General features: G+C 44.0%; 1 protein-coding gene across 11 annotated transcripts in view; it reads left to right on the top strand.

Moving 5' to 3' along the window:
* Positions 1 to 13,747, top strand: part of TRIM2 (tripartite motif containing 2) — a 151,222-nt gene that overhangs the window by 40,805 nt on the left and 96,670 nt on the right. For 2 of the 11 annotated variants that reach the window (XM_070608867.1, XM_070608857.1), the window contains exon 1: positions 36 to 170. The exons of 7 other annotated variants lie outside the window; for them this stretch is intronic. The gene's annotated coding sequence lies outside the window, so the exon portion shown is untranslated. Of the gene's footprint in view, positions 1 to 8; positions 171 to 13,747 lie in introns of those variants that run through there. 2 more of the 11 variants (XM_070608863.1, XM_070608854.1) reach the window with 2 other exon arrangements.

Below are 13,747 nucleotides of genomic sequence, written 5' to 3'. Positions count from 1 at the left end.
TGGCTTGTGCTGACAAGCTGTTTATATTTTTGTAAGGGCCACCCTTTAAGTCACAGGCCTGATGACTATAATGGGCCCAATTGTCTGCGGGCTGCAGAGAGCTGAGTCTCCACATCCGAGGAGGCTGGCGCCCGACTCTGGGGCACAGGAGTGGCCGTTATGGAACACAGGTAAGGACGATGATGCTTTTTCTGGGCTCGCTGGTTAATCCTGGGCACTTCTGGGAGAAACAGGCTGTGACTGAGTTGCTAGCTTTTTCCTGGTTTTCATTTTTTTATGCCTGCCAAAGATGGAAAGAAAAGATCGGTTCTCCGGGATTTGCTGACAAAGCTCATAGTGATCTCTGTGAACCCAGGCAAGAAAGGAGCAGGGAAGCAAAACACTGAGGGAGAGACGCAGGACGGATTTGAATGCAAAAGCAACATGGAAGTGGCAAAGCATACGAGAAACTCAAAGGCTGTTTAATTTTCTAAGTTAACTGATCACAGCCAGGAGTTCAGCTCTGCCGCTGTGGGGTTTCTGTAAGCCAGCTGTTAGCCAGTGTAACTCAGTCGACCCCATCTGAAAGGATCTAATATCTGCTGGTATTTTCAAAGGGCAAACCGCGGTAGTCGAGTATGTCATAAATATTTCTATTCAGAAATGTGGGAACGGTTTAGCGCTGCCAGGCTGTAAAGTTTTACTGCCCCATAAAATTGCTCAAAGGGTACTATGGTGGTGTGTGGTGGGGCTCAGGAATGAAGGAGCAGGCGATTAGAGCGTTTGTCCTTGACTACCCAAGAGGGAAGTCGGTGGAGCCTGAGGACACCGTGTGAGATGGGAATGGAACCTGACATGGATTTAGCCAGCCCACCTGGGGGTTCCTTCTGGTTGCCAGCGTGTGAATGAGTGAGGGCGGAAAACTGTTCAGGCACCACTTCAGTGCCCGATTTCATCATCTTGGATGTCCCATTTGGCACCGAGTAAGACATCTTTCAGTGCAGAGGAACACGCGAGGCCAGGGAGAGGGTGTGCTGTCATTCAGATCGAGAGTAGGGGGCAAGGAGGAAGGATCATCTCAAGCCCTGGGAATTGCCTTTGGAATTCCTGCCTCCTGCTGAGCAGAAAATCGCTAAGGCAGCTTTGATCAGAGAATCTGTCCTTTCCTTTCTGATGAGCCTCATGGGATGAAGTTGGTGAACTCACAGTCTGGGTTCGATATGGACAAGAGCCTGGAAAACCGAAGAGGTGTGGTTTAATTTTTAGATAAAGCTCAAGGTGAATCATGGGACTTTAATAAATCTAGTGCTTTATAAATGTCCCCACCTCTCCTAATCTCCAGAATTTACTATCCAAATACACCACCTTTAAAGCCAACACATTTTGAGGGCTGCGGGTGGAATTAAATCAGATGCAAAGGTTATTTCTTAAATGAATTTGAACCAAAACAACGTGAATGTCCAGCATGGTGTATAGAAACACCAGGTAATTTCTAAGCGAGGCCAAGCTCTCCCGCAGTGGCCCAAGAGCCCAAGAAAGGGGCATGAACTGCCCTGCGGAGCAGTCTTGCTAAGGAAGAGAACTTTCGACTCTGCCACTGCTGCCCGAGGCAGGGTGGGGGCTCAGCATGGACAGGACACGTGTGCATCATCGCGCCCTCCCGCCTCAGGCCTCACAAATCCTGGCTTCCTTCAGGTCAGTGCCTTCTCACATTCCCACCCAACAAGCACCCCCAGCTGGGGGCAAGACGAAGAACAGAACGGTGGGCACGCCAGGCTCCTGTATCTGAAATTCAGATACAGAATTCATATAAACCAATGCTAAAATAGGAGATTTACAATAAAAAGTAATATTCTTCTAGAGCTTTTAAATACTGACGACTGTTCTTATGGGCTTTTGAAGCCTAAGAAGCAAGCCGGTATGGATGAACTACTATGACAATGACAAATACTAACGGTGATAATAGGTCTCATTTACTGAGCACTTACCGTGCGCCAGGCCTTTGCATGTGTTATCTCACTGGGTCCTCGCTAACCCCTTTAAAGAATAGTTATTGTCCTCATTTTACAAAGAAGGCATCTGAGGCACAGAGAGGTTAAGTAACTTGCACAAAGTCACACAACTAGTAAGTAACCTGAAATGTGAATTGTTGGGAAGGCATACAGTACGTAGCCTCATGTTATGAAATGAGGATTCCTGTGGAATATAGTTGGCATTCAGATTCATAGCTTTTTAAGAATCCTTCTAGTCACTGCCACCAGAATATGACCTCCTGCAGGGAGCTAAATGGCAGCTGGGAAGGAAAGCCAAGAGCCACTGCCTTTAAGTAGGTTAGAGTGCCGAAGAATAGCAGCCTTGCCTCAGTGAGCAGAATGCCAGGGAGGGCCAGCTGAGGGGAGGCATTGGGGCCTGCCCTGCCACACTGGTAGGCGTGTGCTACATGGTCAGTGCCCCATGAGGGACGACACACAGGAGCAGAAACCACAGAACTCGAGAGTTAAAAGATAGAGCTTTCATTCAGACAATCCTGTTTCAAGCCTCACCTTTACCGTTGACTTGTATAATACTGGCAAGGTCCCCAGTCTCCCTAAGCCTCAGCTTCCTCAGCTAGATGATGGGGGTGGCGATATCTATTTCACTGGACCATTCGGAGGATTAAATGTGGCCATGACTATAAGTTCTTTGCACAGTGCTCAGCACACAGCAAATACTCAGTAAATAGTAGTTCTTTTCTTATGATTACAACCAGCACTCAACAGTAGTTCCAAATGCTGACCAAGTGTGCTGAACGCCTCTCTGGTTTACCTGTGACATTTAGAGAAAGGGAATGGTGAGAGGATGCAGTGTAGCAGAAAGAACAGTGGGCTGGACGTCAGCAAGCTCTAGTCTCGACTCCACCACTGGCCAGCGTGTGGGTCCGGATAACTACATCCCCTCTGGGCCATGGTTTCGGATCTGTCCATGAGGCAACGTCTTCAAGGTCTGTTCTAGCTCTTAACCTACGACTCTAGGTCTGCCAGGATCTCTCTCACAGGGACTCATACGCATAAATAAAACAAAGTTTGAAATCTGCTTTGAGCTCATTGTTGATCATGCTTATCCATGTTGAAGGTTCATCCAAGAATTAATAGATGGGCCTGAAATACTCTTCTGGAATCTCCTAGTTTGAGAGTGTGGTTTAAAAAATATGCTTCTTATTTTCTCAGGAGGTAACACATTCAAATCTCACCTCCTTTACACTTTATACAAAGGAAGGTACCCATTTCTTAGACTCTCCTTTGGATGTTTGAAGATGATTAGAATATGAATTAAACAGACACTATTGTCTCAAGGCAAAATTTCCAAAGGGAATTTATGGGGGCAGAAAGAAAAAAAGCAGCTTTCAGTCACCTGGGGTCCACTGCTCTGTGTGTGGTCACAGGTGTTAGTCTCATATTTTCTTACTTATTCTCTCTGCGAACCTTCTGGCTATTTTAAGACCCACACTGTATCCATGCAATGGAGGCAGCTCTTGGGTTATGCCAAACACTCAGCAGAGGAGGTGCTATGGGGCCAATCACATCTGGAGACCTGCAGGGTTAAGAACTCAGGTGACTTCACGTTCATTCCCTTTCTCTCCTGCTGTTCTCTTCCTCTTCCTTCCTCGCTTGAACATTTACTGATCGCTAGTTACTATGTGCAAGTCCCTGGGGATATAGAGCTCAAAGCCGTGATGCCGGCCCTGGAGGAATTCACAGTCTGTTGGAGAGTTCCTGCGGGGCAGTTAGGATGGATATTTGTACAAGGTGCTGTGCGAGGGTGGGAGGGAGCACCATTAGCCAGACTTGGGACATCTGTGGAGGGAGGGATGATACTAGAAGGGAGTCTTGAGGACTGAGGAGGAGTGCGTCAAACGGACACGGAGGGAAGGGTGACTAGTGCTAGCAGTTTCTGATTTGGTTGGTCAGTGGTGGGTCTTGTGAACATCAGTGTACCAGGATTGGAAACCACTGAGCCAAAGGGATCACATGTGCAAAGGTCCAGAGGCAGGAGACAGTATTCAGGGAACAGCTGGCTGTTTAGTCTGGTTAAAACCCAGCATGTGAGTGAATGAATGATCCTGGATGAGATGGAACTGAGAGAAAATGAAACCAAAGAAAATTGTCCCATAAGGATGAAGCAAATATGGCAAGATCTTGACAATTGTTTGGTTTCGGTGATGGCTATTTAGGGATCCCTTGTACTACTATATCTACTTTTGTGTTTGTTCAAAATTTTCATCATAATTTTATGAAAGTAGAATATCCCATGGATGTACCAAGACTTAGCTCAAACAGAGCTGAACTTGAATCCCAGGTCTACTGGTTTCTAGTGACTAAGACCTTGGGCAAGTTATTGAACTTCTCTGGTTCTTGTTTTCCTCACCTGAAAATGGGAATAATCATGTCTACCTTACTGGGATGTTATGAGGATTGAAAAGATAGAACATCTAGGCAGCCCTCCATATATTTGGCATGGAGTCATCCCCTTTCCCTCTCAGGTGGACCACCTCATGCATTCTGATTGAGGTTTCTAGATGATGCTGAAGAGGGTACCAAGCAGAAAACATTTAAATGTTCTATAAATTACAGAAGCATGAACCTGCAAGTCAAGGGCTGGAGCTGGAAGCAAATCTGGGGCCCGGAGTGTGGACTAAAAAGTATATGCACACCACAGAGTGACATGTGTAAGTTTAGAAAGTTTAGCCCATGCTGATGGCTAAGGAACAGAGAGCCTGCGACCTTGGCTCTCCCGAGGCCTCCCGCAGTAGAGCAATGGAACCCCAATTTGATTTGTGTCATAATCCCTTGCATTTCCCATATTTTCTGTATATTTAAATGTTCAAATGAGGCACGCTCACACCATCCCCCACACTTAATAAGCATGCTGTTTCATCCAGGATGTTAAAGAGACTCATCAAAAAGGATTGAAAGTGAATCAGAAACGTAGACTGGGATTTCATCTCCCCCCCCACCTCCCCGCCCCTCCGGGAAGCCCCTAGGAGGCATTTAGATATGCATCATCTCACCTCAGGCCGCACCTGCTGGGAACACTATCCCTTATCACAGCGGGAGTCCTGTTGAGCTTTTCAAGAGGAGCAGTTCCTGGTATGTAGGTCTTTAACCACCAGGTGCGTTTGCCCTCTCTCAGCCCCAGCTTTCTAGTGCCCTACCTGACAAGTTGACACTAAGAGAATGACACCCTTCACATTTTCAGCTGTTGCGCAAATAGAATTTCAGTGAAATTCCTCAAACGGTTGACTCTAGAAACCACAAGAAGACAAAGGGCCAACCTTTGACTTTACAAACATCAGATATGCTTCTTGACACCAGTCTCTAGAACTAACTTGGAAAATGCTCTCTATCCTTAAGGGCTGTGTAAGAGGAAGATATTTAAATCTGTAGCACCCTCAAAGCCTCAGGACAAACCCCATCAGGGCAGGCAGCCTCCAATGTGTGTTCTTTGATGTGTTAAGGAGCTAAATATATCCTAACTGAGATTCCCACCAGTGACCCTCCAAGGACAGCGTTCTCACCGGGCATATTTCCTCCCTCTGACTTCTACCTTTCCCAGAAAGGAAAAACACAGAGTTCAAATTGAACTTTGAAGCTTTGACCTGACCTCAGAACTAGGTACCATAAAGAGCACTCGTGTGCTTTCCAGGATAGTTTCAAATCTATACAGTTTCCCAAGATATTCCTAGTTGCAGCATTGGGTGATTTAATTTTAAATACAAGAGTCTTAAGCAAAATGGTGTTGAGGAACCTGTGTCTGCTGCAAAAGTCCTGTGAAATCTACGAGGCCGGCTCCTTCCATGGCTTCAAGTGCTCCGCAGGTAACCGGGCAATCGCTGCGGTTCCAGGACACCCAGGGGAGCCAAATCCCTTTGATATATCACAACACGCGGGTTCTTCCACTGGAGACCAAGCGACAAGAACTAAGGACCTCAGGATACAGGATTCTCGACCTGTGCTCCTCACTGGATGGTTCTATTATCTCAAGAGCATTTTTAACAAGAAAACAGCAGCAATCGGTGATTTCTTAGAAATGTGACCCATTTAAATATATCCTCAGCAAGGTTACCTACTATGTCTTCTGGATACTCTGTGTTCTGGGCACACTGAGGGCTCAGCATAAATATTAGTTAATGCCGGTCCATTACAAAAAGAAAATGGAAAGACCCCTATAAGGTGGCGGTGACCCAACAAGCCCCAAAAGCCTCGTTGGAAATGTGACAAGGAAAGATAGTGGCAAGGCCTGAAAAAAGCAGCTCTCTTCCCACACTCAACACGTGCAGTGAATGCAGGGCGCCATTGTCTGAGCCGTCACTGGAGGGCTGGGAGGGCCCGATGGCAGCTGCCCAGGCTTCCTCGTTGCTTTCCCGGGGTATTCAGGAAATGCTGGCCTCCATGCCCACCAGGGCTGCCATCTGCACACAGACCCAGGAGTGTCTCAAGCTTCTGGTGTGGCTTTGGAGGACAAGGGTCCTTGGGGGAGGCAAACTGCTGATAAGGAAGGGCCCTGAGGTCAGGGTGGAATAGGGCTCCGCCGAGGAATGGCTATTCCTTGTCCTTTCCAGGAATTGGTGTTACTGGGTCAGTGAAACGTCTTAATACCATCGGAGTTTCCAAGGCTGGCTGTCAATCTGCTGCTTTAGAATGGACACCAGAAACCACATCTAGGTTGTGTCCACATCCCCACCAAGAGCTCCAGGAGTGGGTGGGGGTCACTTCAGAGCAGCTCCCGATTCTCTCAGTGGAAGCTGCTATTGCACCTCTCCTCCCCTGAGTGGATGCAAATCTGTCTTCTCCATTCCCTGTCCTGTAGTCTCCGAAAAGCCCAAAGTGAGCAGGCAGAGTAGGGCACCGAGAAGAAAAGAGGTGGCCGGGGACTGGAGGTTAGGAAAACCGTTCCAGCTCCTTTCTTTTGCCAAGACTTGTTTGTTGCTGTGGCGGGAGTTTCTCTTTGGGGGCCTTTCTTTTCTCCTTATAATCAAAGCAACCCGTTCTGGTGCTGCCAGTGGAACAACTCTTTCCAGTTCCTTCACACGGTGATTGTGCACGTAGCTTCCAGGCCGAGGCTTGTATCTCTAATTCCTTCTATTAATTCCAAGGGGAATTTAGGTTTTGTGGCCCTCGCCTGTCCCTCCCAGGGCACGTAGTTTCTCAGATGTTGACTGGGAAGCTTTGTGTGTGTGACACATCACCAGGCAATCAGGCACAGCACTTAAACTTAAAATGGAGAGACTAACATTGATTAAGCCCCAACTGTATGCTGGGCACTGTTCTAAGAGCTTTATGTATACGAGCCAGTTAACTCTGTGAGAAAGGTATTATTATTCTCTACTTTCAGATGAGGAAACTGAGGCTGAGAGAGTCTCACAGCTGGTCAGGGGCAGGCTGGCACTCAGGCTCAGAGCGTGTGTTCTTAACCACTGTGCGATACCCCCAGGGTGCCTTATATTCTTTTGTATGGATGCACAGGAGTGTATGTATTCAGCCCTCCGTTTCTAGACAGTCATCTTGCTTCAAAATTTCCTCCTATTATGAATAATGCAGTGATGAATGTTTTTGTGATAGTAGCTAATAATACTTATCATTTGTTGAATTGCTAACTATGTGACAGGCACTGTTTCAAGTTGTTTATGCATCATAACTAATTTAATCTTTGTAACAACTTTACTATTATTACCATTTAACAGATGAAGGAACAGAGGTACAGAGCAGCTGGTTAAATATTTTGTCCCAGATTGCACAGTTAGGAAGTGGCAGAGGTATTCCAGAGCAGCTGCTCTTACAAGCCTGTCTGGACATCTACCCGTGACCACATCTCTGATATTGCTTTGGGAAAGGTTTTAAAACTGGAATTACTAGGACATGAGATATAAATGTTTTTAAGGATCTATATGCATATCACAAAATTACTTTCCAGTAATGCTGGACAGTTACGCTAATTTGTATTCTCGTGAGTGCTGTGCAATTGATTAAGGAAACTGACAATTAGATAAGTCCCTGGTAAATGGGGTGTCCCTCTAGCCCCTGGGCAACGTGTCCATAAAACATTTTGGCTTTTGTTGCCAGATGTGGGCACTTACTAGCATTTATAATATTATTTTTTATGAAAAAACATATTCCAACTCAAATTACATCTGGGAGGGGGCACCCGGGGTGCTGGTAATGTATTTCTTCATCCAGACGGTGTTTACCCTGTAGTGGTTCCTTTGTGATAATTCACTAAGCTGTTGCCTTGAGATTTGTGTACTTTCTGTTTGTAATTTATAGTTATTAAAAGTTTATTGTTTTTAAAACTATCGAATATAAGCGTTTGAAAGTTAGGAATAGAATACATTGAAATCTATTGCAGAGAATAAGAAAATGACTCAGTTGTCATCATGTTTTCTCCATATGTTGGATAAAAGGAGATTTTGAAAGAAACACTTTCATGTCTTTTTTTAAAATCTCTAATGCAAGAATTGAATAGGCACAAAAGCACAATAGTCCTAAGAGATACAGTTCTAAAAAAACTCCTTTGCTTGTTTTTATTGTTTTTCATTTGTCCAAGATAGATTTTTTTGTTTAAAACTTCAAAAGCATGACACATATTTAAAATATGCAGAGTTATGATGAATGAGCTTTTGGCCAGGACTTGAGAACAGTGATTAAGACCCCAGAGAGAAAGTTGTTCTCTTTCTTTCTTGGCTTTCTTGTGTGTTCTTCCTGAATATTTCATTCTGAGGTAGTGTGTGGTTCTGTAACATGGCCTGATGCCTCTATTGAGTAATGTCCCTAGAGACTCAGAAACGTGTTTCTATGGCTAATGGATCAGTCCAAGAAGATCAATATATCATCATTTCAAGAAAGTATGCTCTTACTCTAATGGAAGCCAGTAGCAATTTCCTTGTCAACTTCCCAATTGTTTTTCAGTCTTAGTGCTTATTTTCCTCTGCCTACTTTATATTTGACCTAGAATTAATTGTTTAGCCCCATTCAGTTTCTTAGTCCGTGGACTCCAGTTGTAAATTTTATCAGTTTTCATTCCTCTTAAGTGGCTGCAAGAAAAAAAGGGCATCTTGTGCCTCTTAGGATGAGACAAAAGGCGGTGTGTGTCCCAATTCTCCCGTTAGTGTTTATTCCCAAAAGGTCTCACCATGAGATTCTGTGAGTTCTTTGATTGAGTTATTAATATTCATTTGTTTAGACTGACTTTCTTCCTAATATCTTGCCATTACCACAGTATTAGTCTGCTCAGGCTGCCATAACAAAATGCCAAAGACTGGGTGGTTTAAACCACAGACATTTATTTTCTCATGGTTCTGAAGGCTGAAAGTCCAAGATCAAGGTGCCGACACATGGTTAGGTTCTCATGAGGACTCTCTTCCTACTTTGCAGATAGCAGGCTTCTTGCTGTGTCCCCACGTGGCCTTTTCACGGTGCACACAAGCAGAGAGAGAGCTCTGGTGTCCCTTTCTCTTCTTATATGGACACTGATATTACTGGATTAGGGCCCCATCCATCTGACCTCATTTAACCTTTAATTACATCCTGAGAGGCCCTATCTCCAAATACTCCTAATATCTGGGTTAGGGCTTTAACGTGAATCAGAGTGGAGGACACAATCTAGTTCATAACGTTACCACAATCAAGACATTTAAAATTAAGCTTTGCTTTCCCTTTCAAAATAGCAATTTTTTTCCAGTGTTTCTGTTAAATGACATTTCATTTCTTTGCAAAATGTTTTTGGGTTTCTGCTACTGCATTATAGGAATCCAGACATAAAGAAGGCATAGACCCTACTCAAGTAGACTCCTCAAAGAGTTATAAAGTAATGAAGGAGATGGGTTGCACGCACAAATAACCAGATACCTGGGGGATTGGAAGTACTGTAAGTGAAATATGATGTGCTATGGGATTCAGAGGAAGAGATTATCCTCATCAAAGGGCCACCATTGAGCTTTGTAATCAGGGACAGGCAGGAATTGGACTGCAGAAGATGTAGAAGAGGCCACACCGGGCTCAGCAGGAGCAGACACCACGAAGGTAGGAAAGTGCAGTGGCTATGACAATATGACAGAGGAAAGGGAGGAGTGGAGTGGGAGGAGTCTGGAGAGAGGGCGGGCACTGCACATGACTGCCAGAGTTCTGGGTTGGGATTGGATAGAGGTGGGAAATAAATGGGAGGGCGGCCCTAGCTATGCTCTTAGTTGTGTTAGTGGTGGTCATTGATACTTTGGGGCTCTGCTCAGGAAATGTAAGGTGTGGGTGGGATTCAGATAGAATAGGAAAAATTTTAGAAAAAGAAAGTTGAAGTTCTAAGGTAATATTGGATAGAAGATGTGATATGAGACAGGTCATTCTAGAAAAAAATGTATATAAAAGGATGGTATTTAACAGAACCCAGTGTATTTATCAGTGTTCTCAGCTACTGACAACAGAAACTACTCTAGGTTGAGCATAAAAGGAATTTATGAAAGAATATTAAGATACTATCAAGAAAGTGAAAGGACAACCTACAGGATGAGAGAAAATATTCTTCAATCACATATCTGATAGGGACTTGTATTCAGAATGAAAAATTCAACAATGAAAGATAAGTTAGGGGCCGGCCCTGTGGCTGAGTGGTTAAGTTCGCACGCTCCGCTTCGTCAGCCCAGGGATTCGCTGGTTTGGATCCCGGGCACAGACATGGCACCACTCATTAGGCCATGTTGAGGTCGCATCCCACATGCTACAACTAGAAGGACCCACAACTAAAATATACAATATTTTAGTATTTAAAATATACAATATGTACTGGGGGGATTTGGGGAGGCAAAAAAAAAGAAAGAAGAAGAAGAAGGTTGGCATCTTGGCAACAGTTGTTAGCTCAGGTGCCAATCTTTAAAAAAAAAAAAGATAAATTAAAAAAGACAATTAAAAAAAATGGACAAAGAATGATGGTTGCACAACAATGAGAATGTATTTAATGCCACTGAAATGTACACTTAAAAATGGTTAAAATGGTAAATTTTATGTTATATATATTTAACCACAATTTTAAAACATTTTTTAAAATGGGAAAGAATTTAATAGACATTTCTTCAAAGATGCACAAATGGTCAATAAACATATGGAAAAATACTCAATGTTATTAGTCATTAGGGAAATGCAAATCAAAACCACAATGAAACACGACTTCACACCCACTAGGAAGTTGGAACTCTAATGTATTGTTAGCGGTAGTGTAATATGATGTCACTGCTTTGGAAAATGGTCTGGCAGTTCCTCAAAATGTTAAACATAGAATTACCACATGACCCAGCAATTCTACTCCTAGATACTCACTCAAGAGAAATGAAAATATATGTCCATACAAAAACTTGTACGTAAATATTCATAGCAGCATTATTCGTACTAGCCAAAAAGTGAAAGCAATCCACATGTCCATCAACCGATGAACAGATACACAAAATGTAGTATATCCATCCAATGGAATATTATTTGGCAATAAAGAGGAAGGAAATACTGATACATGGTACAACATAGATAAACCTTGAAAAAAATTTTGCTAAGTGAAAGAAGCCAGACACACAAGGCCACATATTCTATGATTTGATTTATATGAAATGTCCAGAATAGGCAAATCCATAGAGACAAAGTAGATTAGTGGTTGCCATAAGCTGGGAGGAGAGAGGATAACCAGTAGTGTTTATGAGGTTTCTTTTTGGGGTGATGAGAATGTTTTGGGATTAGATAGTGGAGATGGTTGCACAACCTTGTGAGTATACTACAAAACCACTGAAGTGTACACTGTAAATGGATGACTTTTCTAGTATGTGAATTATATGTCAATAATGCAGTTATTAACAAAAAGAAGAAGAAGATTAAGTAGCTCAGAGAATCCCCAAGAAATACAGAGATTTAGTCTCAGAGGCTACCCAGCTGAGAACAATGCCTCAATGATACCACCAGATGGTTCCAGAATGAGCCCTAGTAATGTTCTTCTGGGCACAGGCGCCACAGGCGCTCTGAAGGACATCTACTAGGACCTTGCCCCTGCTGGCCTTGTGGTTCCATGTCTTTCCACCAGGCCCTACCACCTCACAGAAAATGGCTTCTCTGGAGTCTGCTTTCTCATATTGCTTTCACCCAAACTGAAGTCCGGTGTCTATCCACCTGATTGCCAGAGCCTCGGTCACAGTTTCAAGCCCTAACTGCAAGGGAGGCTGAGAAAGCAGGTTATGGCATGGAAGATAAGACTCAAACAAATATCCACCACACCTGGTTTCTCTCAATGAGTTTGCCTGGACAACGCTTTTAAAGTCATAAAATGTTAGAGCTAAATGGGCCCTTTGAAGTTCATCTATTGTTCTGACCATCTGGTCCAATGACTGTCACATCGCCAAAGGCAATGGGCAATTTCTAGCTTTATCTTGCCTGACCTTTCAAGCATTTGGCAAAGTGAATCACATCTCTCTTACACATTTCTCTCCCTTGTTTGTGGGTCACCCCTCTCGTACCTTTCTAACCATTTTTCTCTCAGTTTCCATCCATATCTGCTGTCTTTGCCGACTTAAAGCTGGTGTTTCTCTTCATCTCCATATCCAGTCCTGCTCTTAATAACTCGGTTCACACTCTGTGAATGTTACGGGTTGAATTGTGTCTCCCCTAAATTCATCTGTTGAAATCCTGCCATTACTTCAGAATGTGACTTCCTATGGAAATAGGGTAATTTCCAAATAGGAGATAGAAATAAGGGCAGATGTAATTAGTTAAAACGAGATCATACCGGAATATGATCCAATCCAGTATGACTGGTGTCCTTATGGAAAGGGGAAATTTGGACACACACACAGGGAGAACACCATGTGAAGACTGGAGTTATCCTGCCAAAAGCCAAGAAACGACCAGAAGCAAGGAGAGAGGCCTGGAACAGATCCTCCGCTAGTGCTGTCAGAGGAAGCCTGGCCCTGCTGACATTTCAATCTTGGATATCCAGCCTCCGGAACTGTGAGACAATAAATTTCTGCTGTTTAAGCCACTTAGCTTGTGGTACTTTGTTCTGGCAGCCCTAGCAAACTTAAGTGCATTTTTCTCTACTCCATTATTTACCTTCTACTTATAAGAGGACAGCTGTCTAATTTGTATTACTAGTCCATAATGCCCCAGATACCTTACAGATCCTTGTGGCCGTCTTGCCTGCTGGGATATTTGCATTTGGATATCCCACAGAAACCACAAACTCAACTTGTCTAAACTCAATGCATCATTTCTCTGGTCCCATTTTCCCCTCCTTCCCCATTTTCCTCTCTTGGAGAATGGCTCCCTCTATCTACTCTGTTGCTCACGTCAGAACCTGGGTGATAGCCTACAGCTCCGCATCTCTCCTTGTTACCAGGGACCAAATACTAAAGGTTCTCCCTCTCTAACGTCTTTGGAGTCTTTGCTATCCATCCCAGCCCCACCATCACTTCTGTCCTAGGCTGGCCTTCTTCCCTGTGCCCTTCACAGTTATCTTCCTGAAACACAAATCTAATCAAGTCACTCCTTTGCTTAAAATCCTTCAGAGGATCCCCGCAGCTTCCAGACAAAGGCCAAATCCCTGAGCCTAGCAGATATGACCCTTGCCAACCGCCTGCCTGCCGCCCTGGATAACCTCATCTCTCACCTTTGTTCCTCTCCCCTGCCTGTGGCGGACATACAGAAGTTCAGATCTTCCCCATGCCTTTCTCTTCATTCTACTTGATGCCTGCTCAGTCTTTAAAACTCAAAAT

The sequence above is a fragment of the Equus przewalskii genome, chromosome 2 (genome assembly GCF_037783145.1).
Source record: "Equus przewalskii isolate Varuska chromosome 2, EquPr2, whole genome shotgun sequence".
NCBI lineage: Eukaryota > Metazoa > Chordata > Mammalia > Perissodactyla > Equidae > Equus > Equus przewalskii.
This window is presented reverse-complemented; position numbering and strand designations above follow the sequence as displayed.